We start from the raw sequence: 14176 nt of genomic DNA on the forward strand, positions 1-14176 counted from the left end.
TATGACACATAGAATGGACCTGCTATCCCCGTTTAAATAAGAAAATCGCATTTCAGTAGGCCTTTAACTACTGTTGTTGATTCAAGAGACCATATTATTAGGTCAGTCATACTGGAAATATGTAAACATTAGATAGAACTGTGCTGTTTATCATTCACAATCCTTGTGAAAATTAAGAACACATATGTTTTTATTTGTTTATGCATTGTAAATGGTAAATAGATATCTAACAATTGAGTCAACAGATGGAGGGTCCTCTCATTATACCAGTGGTTCTTAACCTGGGTTCGATGGAACCCTAGGGGTTCGGTGAGTCGGCCTCAGGGGTTCGACGGAGCCTCCGCCGCGGAGGTCAAGACACACCCGACTCATCGTGTAAATAAAAACTTCTCCCTATCGGCTTTATGGATACGGCAACAGCAGAAGTCAGACTGATTTGCAGGTGTGTAATTTGTTGTGAGTTTATGCACTGTGTTGGTTTTGTTCTTTGAACAAGGTGATGTTCATGCACGGTTCATTTTGTAAACCAGTAAAAAAAACATAACTGTGTCTTGAATTTGAAAAAAAAAAACATTTTATTTTTCACTAAAGAAGAGTTCGGTGAATGCGCATATGAAACTGGTGGGGTTCGGTATCTCAAACAAGGTTAAGAACCACTGCATTATTCTCTCTAAAAACATCCAGAAAGTACCAACAATACTCTATTTACAATGTCATGACGTGAACATTATCCAAATACGAGTGACTTTGTTATTATAAGATTATTGTAGCGACACATTGATAGCAGTGAGCTAATGCTAACTTACGCTGCTATTGTTGACACACTGAGCCGGCGGCTGCTTCTGCTTGGTCTCAAACTTGCTTATAGTAAATTCTAGATTATAATTCATGCATCTCTCACCTGCTAGTAGACAAATGTGGCCACAGCTGGTCCACTTTCACATCCGAGATGGCGATAATACACAAAAAGACGCTTGTTGCAGCAACTTTTTTTTAACCCTTCGTGACGATTGTGATTGATTCTTCATCCAAACGGAATTATGTAAGCATCCTGTCGGTCGGCATCCCAGCGAGAGTGGAAATATTACAGTAAGTGTTTGTTTTGTTATGATTAGTTTGTACGTTTAGCACCTAGCAATGCTGCTAATGCTATAGTGTCACAATAAAGCTACATCCGTTGTCGTTGTAGCTTGTGCAGCCCTTTGAGACATTTGTGATTAAGGGCTATGCAAGTCAGATTTGAGATATAGTTTTTCTATGACATTTGTCTTAAAGTTGTGTTTAAATGTGTGAATGGAAGTGGAAGTGGAACATTTGAAGGCATCATCCAAGGTGTTCCACAGATGAACGCCCTGACAGAAACACATCTACTCGTTCTTATGTTTGCTTTCTGAAAGACAGACGAACCTCTCAGGTCCTATGGACTCTCCCTGGGTTTGAAGCTAGACATTAAGATTTCAATGACGACTTCTTGTTTTGTGTGGATAATTCAAGGATATAAAGGTAACTCGTCTGTGCGTCTCACGTCCAGATGACTCCCCCCCCCGACGTTAACCAGCTGTCGCAGCATCATGCAAATGAACAAGTTGTACACAGACGACGAAACAGTGGTGGCCTAACATAATTAATAAAAGTAAATTTAATACTTAATTGACTTTGCATAAATATATAAAAGTATTCATCTTATTAGGCTTGGAGTTTTGGAGTTTTTATCCTAGCGAGCTTGTTGCCAGCGCTGGATGAATTCTGCCTTCTGAATCAACATTAACGGCGACTGTGCAGTGTAAACGAACGAAGGAAATTCAGTTATTAGACAGTTTTGATAGCCAATCAGATCAGAAGTTGTTGACAGTAGCCCATCTAGGTAGCCTTACGTTAAATGTGACTGTGATTGGACACTCACTTGTCACTCCCAGGTGAGTATCCAATCACGAGTTGCACTTTGCGAAAGCAGGAAGTGGCACCGGAGCCACACCCGGACAGCGGGGGAAATCAGCGGCACTCACTTTTTTAGGAGAACACGTTGATTAGGTGGCTGACATATATTTGCAAGGCCATTTTCAAGAAGGATATCTAAAGAGAAACTACATCGTGTGAGACGAGGCGACAACACCGGAAGCTAGCTAAGCTATCGAAGCAACTCCGAGCGGTATCGCTGGCTTATACGGCGTCAGACGGGTGCTACAAATTGTGAGTTCGCAATTTATTTTGCGTTTAATGTGTTTCACAATTATTGTAACTTTGACGTTTTAATTTCTGATGCGGGTTTATTGATTTTTAAATGCGCTGTAAAATAGCCTGTTGTGTATGTACACTGTTGATGTGATTCAATGTGTTTATGTGTAGTATTTCTCCAGTCGTGCTCATGTGGGGACAGAAATGTTATTTTGAGAGGTATTTATTGAAGTGGGACATCACTGAAGGGTTAGGTGGGAAACAGACGGTGACAAAGTCACTAGGATGGGGGTGAATATCTGTGTTGCCAGATCAGGATGTTGACACATCACCTCTTGCGTATTTTTAGTGGTGACGGGCAAACTAACACTAATTTAACATGATTTCTTAGTCTTATCTAAAGTGACAGAGTACACACACACACACACACACACACACACACACACACACACACACACACACACACACACACATACACACACACACACACACACACACACACACACGGCTGACCACCCTTGTTGTTTACTTTCATTTATTTAATTTCCTCCTATGAACCAACGAGCAATAACGTCTGTGTGGTTTGTTTAATATCCTATCGTGTTTATTCTACAGTAACCTTTTTCAGCCCGACTTTTCCACTACAAATGGGTCCGGGACCCCACTCAAATGTTAACACCGATTTTGCAGTCTTGATTTTAATCAAAATCCAAAACTGATACCTATCCTACTTACAGTGTACAACCTTGTCAGACGATGTGAAAGCATGTATTAATCACAAAGATTATTACTTATTTAACACATAAACCTCAGGCTTAGGTCAGGCTGACTAGAAGAATAAGTACTCACCAAAACATAAGACTCATAAATAACTGATGAAAAATCATTTTACACACAGTTGCAGTATGTTGTGCTAGAATAAATAAAACAAATTCATAATGAATGTTGCTGTTGATAAATGCAAGTGCAAATGAAAATACAGCTTCACCACTTTAGTCTTAATTTTTGCGACTTTAATTAATCGCCTTAATTTATTTTTTAATCCATCCATCCATCTTCTTCCGCTTATCCGAGGTCGGGTCGCGGGGGCAGCAGCCTAAGCAGGGAAGCCCAGACTTCCCTCTCCCCAGCCACTTCGTCCAGCTCCTCCCGGGGGATCCCGAGGCGTTCCCAGGCCAGCCGGGAGACATAGTCTTCCCAACGTGTCCTGGGTCTTCCTCGTGGCCTCCTACCGGTCGGACATGCCCTAAACACCTCCTTAGGGAGGCGCTCGGGTGGCATCCTGACCAGATGCCCGAACCACCTCATCTGGCTCCTCTCGATGCGGAGGAGCAGCGGCTTTACTTTGAGCTCCCCCCGGATGACAGAGCTTCTCACCCTATCTCTAAGGGAGAGCCCCGCCACCCGGCGGAGGAAACTCATTTCGGCCGCTTGTACCCGTGATCTTGTCCTTTCGGTCATAACCCAAAGCTCATGACCATAGGTGAGGATGGGAACGTAGATCGACCGGTAAATTGAGAGCTTTGCCTTCCGGCTCAGCTCCTTCTTCACCACAACGGATCGATACAGCGTCCGCATTACTGAAGACGCCGCACCGATCCGCCTGTCGATCTCACGATCCACTCTTCCCTCACTCGTGAACAAGACTCCGAGGTACTTGAACTCCTCCACTTGGGGGCAAGATCTCCACCCTTTTCCGGGCGAGAACCATGGACTCGGACTTGGAGGTGCTGATTCTCATCCCAGTCGCTTCACACTCAGCTGCGAACCGATCCAGTGAGAGCTGAAGATCCTGGCCAGATGAAGCCATCAGGACCAAATCATCTGCAAAAAGCAGAGACCTAATCCTGCAGCCACCAAACCGGATCCCCTCAACGCCTTGACTGCGCCTAGAAATTCTGTCCATTATTTTTTAATGACATTTAATTTAAATGTAATTAATACATTTAATTAATAAATAAATAAATACATTTTGTAAATGTAATTTAAATTTAATTAATTTTAATTACATTTTTGTGCTTAAGAAACTTCTCTATGACTTCTTCTGTTTGTTTGAGATTGTCATTACTGCCACACGTGGTGGAAAAGTGTACTACAACAACATACGGACCACAGCTTTGACGGCCCCTGGCCCGAAGGTTAAGAACCTTGGTATATATATTACAATACAATGTCTTCTAGTGAAAGTCTAGGTTGTCCTATGACTTCTAAATGATGTTCCTGAAGACTTTTTACCAGCACCATTGGTGAGAAACACAAAAGGCCGACTCTGAAGTAAAAAATTGTATGACATTATGAAGGAAAAACCTCCCTGGTGGACATGACCGTTATATCTGCTTATTTTCTGTTTTAACATGTTCTATCTACACTTCTGTTAAAATGTAATAAACACTTATTCTTCTCTTCTTTGATACTTTACATTAGTTTTGGATGATACCACACATTTGGGTATCGATCTGATACCAAGTAGTTACAGGATCATACATTGGTCATATTCAAAGTCCTCATGTGTCCAGAGTTTATAAACATAATATGAATGTTTAAAAAAGGAAAGAAGATGTTGTGATACCAAAAAATATCGATGTAATCATAGTAGTATCGACTAGATACGCACCTGTACTTGGTATCATTACAGTGGATGTCAGGTGTAGATCCACCCATGGCATTTGTTTACATTGTGACGCCGGTGAGCTATTGTATCCTCCTACGGTGTGTAGTGAAGCATGTTTATCTATTCATTGTCCTCCAGTTATAATACTACTTGTAAGAAACTTGTCGCAACAGAGACAAGGATTAGTGATTGGGAAGAAGCTAAAACACTGCCGATTAGCTGCTAGCTAGCTAGCCATGTCTTAAAGCACCTCTTCCAGAGGGTGTTTCAGTGTTATAACTTCACCTTTATCTTTACTTATTGTATCAAAATGCGTCCATTCTCCCTTTTCTGTCCACACACTGTGTCTGCTTGTAAGTACTCAGTGTGTGTGCGCTGCCGAACATGCTCCTCTACTCGTAAAACCAGCAATGTCACCACGTGACGACATGCCCGTTAAAAAATAATAATAAGACTAATTGGGAAGCGATACTTTTCAAACAGAGCATAGTACCATTTTTGATTCATTAGTACCGCAATGCTATACTAGTAACAGTATAACGTACAACCCTAGTACCGGTACAGGTACGCCACAACCCTGGTGTGTACGTATTAGTCGGCGTGTTCACCTTTTTTCGGGTGATCTAAGTGCAAAAGTGGTGCAGACCGCCCTATTTAAATGAGGTTTTTTGCGCGTACTACCGGCTGTGCGCAAGGAAACACTCATTTCCCTCCGCATTTATGACATCGTACACTCCGGTACTCGACACAGGACACTGTAGATATAAAAAGGGTTGCATATATATTTAATTGGAGACAAGGCTGTCCTCATGACAACAAATGCAGCGACGATTGTCCGAGCAACAAACGAGTGAGTCTAAATTAAGGCAGCCTGATGAAAATAGCTGCCGTGTTCAGCTGTCGACATGTCTCTCCATCCAAGAGCTCACTTTATTTCCCTTCCAAGTCTCGTTTCCCCTAACTTGTTCTTCCCTTCAGAGAGGATTGGTGACAAACTGCAGGGGGTAGGAAGGGATAATGGAAGAGGAAAAAAAGAAGAGTTATGATTATTTTATTACCTCATCGCCCTTTCTGTTCTTTACTTGTTGTGCGTTTTAGAAGATGGAAGAAGCTTTTGCTTATTTTTGCCTGCTCCAGATCCAAATGGGAAGGTTTACTCACTTACGCTCCTCCTGGAGGGCATGTTGGATTGGATTCTGTGGAATGACACCCGGGAAAACTGACTTTTTTTTGTTTTGCGCATAGCTGAGCCATATAATAACTGAGGCTACTCAAAAACTAAAATTGATAAATTTACTATCCACTGAAAATGACTCGATGTGAAGCCACACGAGTGACTAGGAAGATGATGCCTGCAGTCAAGTATGTTGGTGTGAGGTGGCATGAGTGCTACCAGCACTTGGGAGCTGTGGTTTCTTCTTTAGGGTCTGGATCTGCCATTTGCTATTTGATATTAGCATGCTAGATTGTTTTGCTAATTGTGCAGGTATACACCTCAGATATTTTGATACTCGACAAATGATACCTGTTAGCATGCTAAATTTAATATGCTAGCTTTGTTTTAGCTTATTTTGTAGGCGTACACGTCGGTCATATTTAAAAAAAAAAGTTAAAGTTAAAGTACCACTGAGTCACACACACTAGGTGTGGTGAAATTACTCTGTATTTGACCCATCCCCTCGTTCCACCCCCTGGGAGGTGAGGGGAGCAGTGAGCAGCAGTGGCGGCCACGCTCGGGAATCATTTTGGTACTTGATGCATGCTAAAATGAGCATGCTAGCATTTTAAACAACATTTTCCAGGTACACACCTCAAAGTAATATATTTTGGTACTTGACAAAGTTGACACTTGTTACAGTTAGCATGCTATATTTTTAGCTAATTTAGCAGGTATACACCTCAGTGTCATTTGTTTCTCTATTTCACTAATGTTAACTGTAAGCATGCTATGATTAGCCTGTTAGCATAGTGCTGTTAGCATGTTACGTTAGCATGCTAAAATTATAAACACATTTTCAGGTACACACCTCAGAGTAAAATATTTTGGTACTCGGCAAAGTTGACACATGTTACAGTTAGCATTTTAGCATGCTAGCTTTTGAGCTGATTTAGCAGGTATACGCCTCAGACATTTTGATACTTGACGAGTGATACCTGTTAGCATGCTAACGTTAGTATGAAAACTTCTTTTTGTTTAGCTCATTTTGTAGGCGTACACGTCAGTCATATTTTGGTACTTGATGCTTGCTAAAATTAGCATGCTAGCATTTTAAGCAACCTTTTCAGGTACACACCTCAGAGTAATATATTTTGGTACTTGATAAAGTTGACACATGCTACAGTTAGCATTTTAGCATGCTAGCTTTTTAGCTAATTTAGCAGGTATACACTTTAGATATTTTGATAGTATTATTAATTTGCATGCAATGCTACATTTTTGTGTGTTAAGTCTTGGCAAAAATGAGGACTCAGATGCAGAAGAGAGACAATTGACTCAGACTTTATTTAATTAGTTTTCTTTGCTATCTCTTGGACAGAGTGATTAAACAAAGTGGCTACAAAATCTATCTATCTATGATATACTTGAGTAACTGGGTGTGTAGCATAGGACATAAGGAACTAAAGAGAAAATCACTCCATAAGGAGGAAAAGGGCAATAGCAAAAATTCTATACAAGTCTAATAACAAAAAACCAACAATCTATGATAATCTACAAAAAGATCATTTTACTCATGAAAAGAAGTCGAGAAGCTTGCAAACTAAAAGCGCTCCAGAAGGAGGAAAAAAGAAGACAAGGCACTATGAAAATTGATACAAAAAGACTTGACCGAAAAAAACTTTAGCAAAAGAAAATCACTCTCTCAGAGGAAAGAAAGAAATCAATAAATAAAGCGAGACAATACTTATCAAGGCTGTGGACAAGGCTGGAGGTACGTAGCGAGACGATATACTCTGGCAACAAGACAGGGGAAGACGAGGACTATATACACATGAGGGAGGGTGACACAGGTGGACACAATCAGGCAATCAGGAGAGACATCAGACCAGTAACACAGGAGGAAGAGCAAGTGGCCTGAAACGAGAGGAGGATTAGAATTTTCAAAATAAAACAGGAAGTTTGCCAGACAACCCCAAAACAGGACTTCCCTCACCACGATGTGACATTGTGAACGGAAGTACAAACGTTTGTATTTTATTCAGGACAGAAGTATTGCTTCCCAGAGGAAGTCCTTCATTTAGTTCCATAAAAAGTAAACATTTTTATCTGGTCTAAAAAGAACATTTGTATTCAAATTACAATTTTGCTAAAAGTAATATGCAGTGTCATTTCAATATACTAGTTTTTGATCACATAAATGAAAAACCTTTTGAATGATCTCTGTAATTTGTATTCAAATGTTTCAAAATTCGTAGAATTAATTTTTTGTGAAATTTTTTTTAGATTTTATGATTTTTATTATATGCAATCGTGGTCAAAAGTGTACATACACTTGTAAAGAACATAATGTCATGGCTGTCTTGAGTTTCCAATCATTTCTACAACTCTTATTTGTTTGTGATAGAGTGATTGGAGCACATACTTGTTGGTCACAAAAAACATTCATGAAGTTTGGTTCTTTTATGAATGTATTTTAGGTCTACTGAAAATGTGAGCAAATCTGCTGGGTCAAAAGTATACATACAGCAATGTTAATATTTGCTTACATGTCCCTTAGCAAGTTGCACTGCAATAAGGCGCTTTTGGTAGCCATCCACAAGCTTCTGCTTGAATTTTTGACCACTCCTCTTGACAAAATTGGTGCAGTTCAGCTAAATTGGTTGGTTTTCTGACATGGACTTGTTTCTTCAGCATTGTCCACACGTTTAAGTCAGGACTCTGGGAAGGCCATTCTAAAACCTTAATTTTAGCCTGATTTAGCCATTCCTTTACCACTTTTGACGTGTGTTTGGGGTCATTGTCCTGTTGGAACACCCAACTGCGCCCAAGACCCAACCTCCGGGCTGATGATTTTAGCTTGTCCTGAAGAATTTGGAGGTAATCCTGCAACCACCAAACCGGATCCCCTCAACGCCCTGACTGCTATAAAAGTTATGAACAGAATCGGTGACAAAGGGCAGCCTTGGCGGAGTCCAACCCTCACTGGAAACGTGTCCGACTTACTGCCGGCAATGCGGACCAAGCTCTGACACTGATCATACAGGGAGCGGACCACCACAATCAGACAGTCCGATACCCCATACTCTCTGAGCACACTCTTCACAGGACTTCCTGGGTGACACTGTTGAATGCCTTCTCCAAGTCCACATTGCACATGTAGACTGGTTGAGCAAACTCCCATGTACCCTCAAGGACCCTGCCGAGAGTATAGAGCTGGTCCACTGTTCCACAACCAGGAGGAAAACCACACTGTTCTTCCTGAATCCGAGGTTTGACTGTATCGATACGTTGTGGTGAAGAAGGAGCTGAGCCGGAAGGCAAAGCTCTCAATTTACCGGTCGATCTACGTTCCCATCCTCACCTATGGTCATGACCTTTGGGTTATGACTGAAAGGACAAGCGGCCAAAATGAGTTTCTTCTGCCGGGTGGCAGTACCTTAGAGATAGGGTGAGAAGCTCTGTCATCCAGGAGGATCTCAAAGTAAAGCCACTGCTCCTCCACATGGAGAGGAGCCTAATGAGGTGGTTGGGGCATCTGGTAAGGATGCCACCCGTATGCCTCCCTAGAGAGGTGTTTAGGGCACGTCCGACCAGTAGGAGGCCACGGGGAAGACCCAGGACACGTTGGGAAGACTATGTCTCCCGGCTGGCCTGGGAACGCCTCGGGATCCCCCGGGAGGAGCTGGACGAAGTGGCTGGCGAGAGGGAAGTCTGGGCTTCTCTGCTTAGGCTGCCGCCTCCGCGATCCAACCTTGGATAAGCGGGAGAAAATGGATGGATGGATGGATACACTACAAGCTACACGACAAAAGTAGCTAGCTAAATCAAAGCTACATTTAACAGCATTTCTATCTATGGTCCACATGTATAATAGCAATGTTCCTGTAACCGTACAAATTTTACTATTAACTATCTGTGACACCCTACAACAGACCTGGGCAAATTAAGGCCCGGGGGCCGCATGCGGCCCGTTAAGCTTTTCAATCTGGCCCGCCGGACATTCCCAAATAATTTTTTTAGATCTTTAAGATGGAAACTGTCGCTGCCATTATGATGTGCAGTGATGTTTTTAAATGACCGTAAGTCTTGAACTATACAAAGTATTTCAATGGTTGGAATATGCGCTTTTGCATGATATACTAGTTACTATGGTAATCTAATTAGCTACTATGGTAATCTTAGTCACAGCAGCTCAGACGAGGCACCAAGCAGAGTGGGTGGGGAGCGTTTCCACAGAGTGTCAGCCTGAAATGTGGGTATCAGGGACAGACGCGGAAGGAGATTTTTACAACAAAGTTCTAAAGCTTAGTGATATATCACATATATCAGACTAAGGGTGGGGTTTTCTTTTACCCCTCACGTTCATATTTTGTGGTGTTTGTTACATTTTTGTTGCGTTTCGCGTGATTGTAAAATATGTGGATGGAGAGGGTAGGTGACATTCATATGTTGTCAATATTCAGTGTTTTATTGTTCATAGTTATTATTGTAAATCCCACATTCTTTATTTTCATGTACATTCTGGGTGCCTCATTCAGTAAACAAATTTTAAATTCCATTCCGTTTTTTAAGGCCGTCTGTCATAACGTTTTTAGCATTCAATCAGACATTATTGTGAGGTTTGATATTAGTGTTCCTAAAAATAGTTATACCGGCCCCCAGACACATTGTTGTCTCTAAATTTGGCCCCCCAGTCAAAATAATTGCCCAGGACTGCCCTACAACTACCTCTACTGTATGTGTTTATTTTAGTTTGCCTTTTCTCTGGCACACCCCTATTATGTTATTCATTTTCTCTGCCTACAATAAAAAAAACAGCGTCTATCTATACCAGATGAAGAGAGCAGTTAATCAAGGGGCGGCATGGCGTAGTGGGTAGAGCAACCATGCCAGAAACCTGAGGGTTGCAGGTTCGCTGCCCGCCTCTTACCGTCCAAAAATAGCTGCCGTTGTGTCCTTGGGCGGGACACTTCACCCTTTGCCCCCGGTGCCACTCACACCGGTGAATTGAATGATGAATGATAGGTGGTGGTCGGAGGGGCTGTTGGCGCAAATTGCAGCCACGCTTCCGTCAGTCTACCCCAGGGCAGCTGTGGCTATGAAAGTAGCTTACCACCACCAGGTGTGAATGAATGATGGGTTCTACATGTAAAGCAACTTTGGGTACTTAGAAAAGCACTATATAAATCCCAGGTATTATTATTATTATTATTAACTAAAAACTAAGGCATTGTTTTCTCTAAAGGCATACATTTATGTAAATATGTCCAAGGACAGACATTATTGTGGGTTTCATCTTCATCGCTAAAGGACAAATCTCATCTGTGGGAGAGAATTCCTCTGACATTTTTTTTTTGAGTGGTCAGCTTGAAGCGTCCCTCTGTCTCTGACTCCCTCCTGGTCATGTGACATGAGTGTCTGTTCGGATTTTGCTTGTGTAAAACCCACAGTAGTAAAGAAGGACATGGAAATGTTGCCTTTGGGGAAGAACTAATTGGTTAAATCCTGGTTTATAGGAGCTAGGTTCCAGGAAGGCAAGGTAAGAGACAGGTATATGTGTGTGTGACCATGCATAAAACAACAAGACCAGGACTGAACCTGGAGACAGAAGGTCTTGACATAAAAACCCTCACATGTGTGGTTGGTAGGCTCTTCATTAATGCGTGCAGACTGGAGCCATTGGGGGCCCGGGCCATCTGGTCCAGCTTGTCTTCATCATCAGTGCGCTTTACTGAGGCGCCAATGACCGCGCTCCGCCACAGCCTCGGGGACCGACTCGGTGCCCACCAGCTGATTTGGATTTGGACCTTGTTCAGTGGCACCTCTCGCCTCCCTTTCCTTTTTACAGCAAAGTCGGTTTCCTGTCTCCATTATAGCAAGAAAAAACAGGAGAACTTGCCATCAAGGGACTGGTTCCACCATCAAGGTTGAGTCTGGACTTGACCAAGATATTATTGGCAACACAAGGGAGCAGGTCCGTGTACCTTCCCTTCATTCTATTTCCAATTCTTCAATGCAAATTAAAAAACACATATTCCGGGCCATTTTTTCTATTTCAACTATTTCATGAGACTTTTTTTAAAAACAATAATAGGACTCCTGCTGAGCAAAGATGATAAAAACATGCTAAACACAAAGGAAAAGCTAAAATACTGCTGAACAAGCATTTTTGCATTTTGGATGAACATTTTTTTATTTTTTTTGTGTTTATCTGGAAAAATTAAAATCCATGAAAAGAAAACAGCACAGAATCCAATTTGATGGCAATATTTTTATTCAAATCAACCTTTTTTGTTTGTTTTAAAATCTGCCATACAATCCTGGTCAAAAGTGTACATACACTTGTAAAGAACATGATGTCAGCCGAGTGTGAAGCGACTGGGATGGGAATCGGCACCTCCAAGTCCGAGTCCATGGTTCTTGCCCGGGAAAAGGGTGGAGTGCCATCTCCAGGTTGGGGTGGAGATCTTGCCCCAAGTGGAGAAGTTCAAGTACCTCGGAGTGTTGTTCACGAGTGAGGGAAGAGTGGATAGTGAGATCGACAGGCCGATAGGTGCGGTTTGTTGTGTAGCTTGCTACAATTCTCCGGGGATAACTTTCCCTATAGCTTAGCTTACACTATCTCTGTGCACGCTTGAAGAAAGGACTTGTTCAGTTCCATAACTTGTCTCGAAAAAACAAAAGGTCGTAAAAAGAACAAAGTTGTAGCGACAACATGCTAACAGTTGTACAAAGGAACGTGCACCAGGGCGCTCTAACGCCTACGTAGCTGTGATTGACGGGCGTGTTAACTTGCTGCTTGACACCTGTCATCCAGAGTCTGCAGCCCGCATGCCAATCACCCCCGTCGCAAGGGTTGAAAGGTGAAAAGTTGACGAGGTGTCACCTGTCAAGACATTTGAAGAAATGTTCTTAACCTCCTGTTGTTTATTGCTGGAGCTGTTGGAGGGTTTGCTGTTTCCTGGTAATTAGTACAGGTGTCTCGATACCAGACCTACTGTATACTGTATATTGGAGACTTAAAGTAGCAGTAGAGTGGAAAAACAAGTTGCCTCGATATTGAAACTATTGTCAAAAATATTTGATTTGTGGATAAATAGATATGATCAAAATAGTATCAACCTCACAGAGATTCCCCAGCCATTTTGAGAGATAATGGAGGAACCATGGATCCCTTCCCCATCAACAACAATGCTAATCAAGTAGATTTTGTGAGAGCCAACAACGATTACTTTGGGGAAAATTAAAATGCAGAACCTTATATTTTTGAGCCCGAACACAAAGAAGATAAGCAATATGTTTTAGAAGATGCAGCTTTTTTGTGACACTATAGCATTAGCAGCATTGCTAGGTGCTAAACATACAAACTAACCATGATAAACCAGAATAACACTTACTGTAATATTTCCACTCTCGCTGGAATGCCGACCGACAGGACGCTCACATACTTCCGTTTAGATGAAGAATCAATCGCAATCCTCACAAAGGGTTAAAAAAAAGTTCCTGCAGGAAGCGTCTTTTTGTGTCTTTTTCGCCATCTCGGAGGATGTGAAAGTGGACCAGCCTGTCGGTCCATGGCCACATTTGTCTACTAGCAGGTGAGAGATGCATGAATTATAATCTACAATTTACTTTTAGCAAGTTTGAGACCGAACAGAAGCAGCCGCCGGTTTATAGTGTGTCAACAATAGCTCACTGCTATCAATACGCTGCTAAAGTAGTCCGTCTGTGTTAGCACTTATACTAACAATATTACTCATAGTTGGTTAAATTTCAGGTCAGGACATGTAAATGGAGTATTGTTTCTGGATGTTTTTAGAGAGTAGGCAAGGCAAGGCAAGGCAACATTATTTATATTGCACGTTTACAACAATTTTTAAATTGGACCAAAGTGCTTTACAGGTTAAAAAAGCATAAAGTAAAAAAAAACAAAAAAACAAAAACAAACAAAGAACATAAACAATGAATGAGCTTTACAAGATAGTGCAAAAGCAATCGGTAAAAGGGTTCGAATAAAAAGTAAAATTTCAAGATACAAATAATGAAATAATAAAAGTGCGACAAATTGAAAAAATAAATAAATATATATATATATATATATATATATATATATATATATATATATATATATATATAATATAATGATCCAGTCCACTCAATTGTTAGATATGTATTTACCTTTTACAATGCATAATAAAAAGCCAAACATATGTGTTCTTAACTTACGTAAG

The 14176-nt window shown here is 41.4% G+C and overlaps 1 protein-coding gene across 2 annotated transcripts in view; it reads left to right on the forward strand.

Moving 5' to 3' along the window:
* The window catches only part of LOC133622757 (tensin-2-like), a 64963-nt gene that overhangs the window by 2518 nt on the left and 48269 nt on the right, over nt 1–14176 (forward strand). The window lies entirely within an intron of this gene.

Source organism: Nerophis lumbriciformis, linkage group LG23, assembly GCF_033978685.3.
Source record: "Nerophis lumbriciformis linkage group LG23, RoL_Nlum_v2.1, whole genome shotgun sequence".
NCBI lineage: Eukaryota > Metazoa > Chordata > Actinopteri > Syngnathiformes > Syngnathidae > Nerophis > Nerophis lumbriciformis.